Source organism: Coenobita brevimanus, chromosome 13 (assembly GCF_032717465.1).
Source record: "Coenobita brevimanus isolate Jiangsu-jjx chromosome 13, ASM3271746v2, whole genome shotgun sequence".
Classification (NCBI taxonomy): Eukaryota; Metazoa; Arthropoda; class Malacostraca; order Decapoda; family Coenobitidae; genus Coenobita; species Coenobita brevimanus.
Genome location: NC_136966.1, coordinates 26,759,736 through 26,763,604, shown reverse-complemented (window position 1 = coordinate 26,763,604; position 3,869 = coordinate 26,759,736).

The following is a 3,869-nucleotide window of genomic DNA, read 5'->3' as shown; positions in this document are numbered from 1 at the left end:
GTAGTCGGTTTCAACAAATTCTAAGTCGCCTCCATTTCTATGATGCTCATGACCCTGCAAATGCAAACAACACTGATAAAATGAGGCGAATTAGGTTGGTCTTTGATCACCTCAGGCAAACCTTACGTTCCTCATTCTATCCCTACAGAGACCTCGTCATAGACGAGAGTCTCGTGTTGTGGAGAGGCAATATTTCATTCAGACAGTATATACCCAGCAAAAGGCACCGTTTTGGGTTCAAGATCTTTGTTATGTGCGACTGTAGGACTGGATACGTGCAAGACATAGTCTTGTACACCGGTGCACAGACAGACATAATAGAAGATCGAAGTATTGGACTGTCGGGAGCAGTGGTAAAGACGATGATAGAAGACTACCTTCATCGTGGTCACGTTCTCTACCTTGACAATTGGACCACTGGCCCTCTTCTCGCTCGTTATCTTCACACACATGAAAGGGGAGTCTGTGGAACCGTAAAGGTGAACCGGCGTCACATGGCCAAGGTAGGGCGGAAACTTGCAAGGAATGAGGTTGTCTTCTTCAAAGCCAACAACATCCTTGCAACAATGTGGAACCACAACAGAGAAGTAAGCCTCTTGTCCACGGTTCACCGCCCCTTGATGCACCGTACTGATTCAGTAGATTACCGTAGCGAGAGCAGGCGTCGTGTTTGGAAACCTGAGTGTGTTATGGATTACAATATAAACATGCGCCTCGTGGACCAGTCAGACTCCATGATATCGACGGTAGAGTGTGCCAGGACCACGATGAAGTGGTATAAAAAACTGTTCTTTCACTTGCTAGATATCACTGCTCTGAATTGCCACCACCTTCATGCCATGACCACAGGAGTTCAGGAAACATTTGAAGGGTTTGTGAGGGAGCTCACGAGAGAAATCTTTGCAAAGCATGCTGTTGAAAGGCCCCAACATCGCACCCGCACTGCCCATATTGCCCAAACTCCCCAGAGAATATCCGGCCGCCATTTCCCCACTCCTATCCCTCCCCAGCCAAACAGACCTAGGCCCCAACGCAGGTGTCACGTGTGCAGTAATTCCCAGGTGAGACTCACGACACAGAGGAAGGACACCCGCTATGAGTGCGTGCAGTGTGACGTGGGTCTCTGTATTCACCCATGTTTTAGTGAATATCACACGTTGATGCAATTTTAGTATGGTGTGAATGCGAAAGGACGCAGAAATTATGAGGTAAATGCGACAGACAGACGCTCAGTGAAATTATCAGTCATGTTGATCTCCAAATATTAGTATAAAGTGCATACGGGTAGAACATAAGTGAAAACATTGTATGTAAGTATATAAATCTGCCCTCAGTTGAAACTTACATAGCGAGGGTTTTATGATGCGATATTCTGTCGCTCAGTGCAATAAATACGGCCCGTAATTACATAATTATTATTATTGGAAATTCTTACGGGTATAATATAAATTCAAATTATTGTAAGTGCTGATATATATTCTAAGTCCAATATTCAAAGCGTGTGTATAGAGATGCGATTTCCTGACGCTCAGTTGAATGAATAAGGCACGTATTAGTCAAAATAAAAGTCAGCAAGTGATAAAATGAATAATTAGTATATAAGTGTGTGAGTGAATTAGTATATAAGTGTGTGAGTATTATGTTTGTGGAAACATTCCTTGCGAGGGTATTTTCAGGCGATATTCTCACGCTCACTTGAATAAATAATGGCAGTAAGTATGTACAGTGCATTATAGGGGTGTAAACGTGTGTAATGTAAGTGGGAAATTATAAGTGGAGTGAATAAATAAAGTAGATGATGAAACACGAGTGTTTGAGATCGTGGTTGCTACGTGAATATGCGCTAGCATATCGTTAAATGGCCTCGTAATGAATGAAAATAATTGAAAACCTTTACAGTGGTGGAGGAAAGGTTCTATGTAAAGGGGAAAATAATTGGAAAGTGATAAAACAATTTGGTATGTTGAAATACGAGTCATAGCGAGTGCGCTTACTAAGCTGATGTGCGCTATACTTATGCTGCATGTCATCATAATGAATGAAAACATCTGAAAACACTTACAAACAGTTGTAATTGGTAAAATGTCATTGAAACAGAAGTATACAAGTAGAAAAAATGATAGGTTGACTCATACCAGACACTTAGCATATAGCATGTTACGACTCGGACCAAACTCGCTATGCTCGCGCGATGGTACAATGCTTATTTTTCATATATATGTGTCTGAAATCCATTATATTCTTACTGTTATTGTTTATTAGTTCAAATTCAATAAATATAGAGGTGTTGTGTGTTGTTTCTCTCATTATTCCTTACCATAGAAAACGTAAACGCATATCCAGCCCATTAGAGAACACCATACCTGCCGGGGGGAATCGCACCTGTACGGACCACTTATAGACCGTGGGAACCACATTCTTTGTGGTTTTCCTTCGTTTCTCGACCTAAGCGGAAGTTTTAGCAAAAAAATTTTTTTTCCTAAAAGGCTCGGGACTGGGGGATGTCATAGGTGCGGAAAACCTCGGGACGTGACGGGTTAACTCCGGGCTTCTACGTGCCTCATGGACAGCACTGGATTGGATGATGAATGGTTGAGTGAACTAACCAGAAGACAGTTCATGTTTAAGTGACATCAGTATATTAATGTGACATCATCAACATGACATCAATATAGACTGGTTGATCAAGGAGGGAAAAGTCACCCCACTGAAAATATGTATCTTTCTTGATACATGAGGGGTTGGCAAAGCCTGCACAACCATGTCCTCTTCTGTCTCATCTCTGTTTGGGTTGTCAGGGAAATGAAACTGAGTATGACCCACTCTGTTGATGTCTCTCTTTCTAAGGTTATTAACTTTGATCATGCCCTCTTGAGGCACTGACTCACAGACTGCAGTTCATAATGTTTAGGCAACTTCTTGGTTGTATAATGAGGCATTACAGCAGTGAACACTAATAAGGGGACAGGGTAGTCTTTTTTTTTTTTTTTTTTTTTTATGCGAGGAAGAAGGAACCAAAGGCCATGGCCCGCAGTAACAGTTTCCTCCAAGAGAAAAACAAAATACAAGAGAGAGCCAAATTCAAGATCCGATCATTTTGAGATGCCTGGACACACTGCGTTTGAAAGACTGGAGATCATAGGCAGCAGGAAATACAGATAGAGGGAGACAGTTCCAGAGCTGACCTGTTGCATAAATGAAAGACTGGGAGTAACGGTTAACTCTTGCATTAGAGAGTTGGACGGAAAAGGGATGAGAGTTTGCTGCCAGACGGGTGCTATGCGCCCGTCGTAGAGGTGGAGGAATGCAAGCAGACAGTTCAGCAGAGCAGTGACCATTAAAGTAGCGATAGAAAAGAGATAAAGATGCAACAGTGCGGCGAAGAGACAGAGGTTGAAGGGAGTCAGTAAGAGGAGGAGAGTTAATGAGACGAAAAGCCTTTGACTCCACCCTATTGAGAAGAGCTGCATGTGGGGAGCCTCCCCACACATGAGAGTTGTACTCCACACAGGGGCGGATAAAACCTCTGTATAGAGTCAACAATTGTGCAGGGGTAAAGAAAGAGCGGAGTCGGCTTAGCACACCCAATCTCTTGGAAGCAGATTTTACAAGAGATGTAATATGGTCTTTCCAAGATAAGTCCCGAGTAAATGAAACCCCAAGCATGTTCAAGGATGATGCAGGATTAAGCTGAATATTATTAAACATTAATGGGTATACCTGTGGAAGATTTTGTCGGGTTGATAGGTGTAAGAACTGAGTCTTAGATGCATTAAAGACAACCATATTATTTTTACCCCAGTCAGCGATACGAGCCAAGTCAGACATTAGGTGTGCCATAGCCTCATCCCTTGTTTCTTGAAGTAACT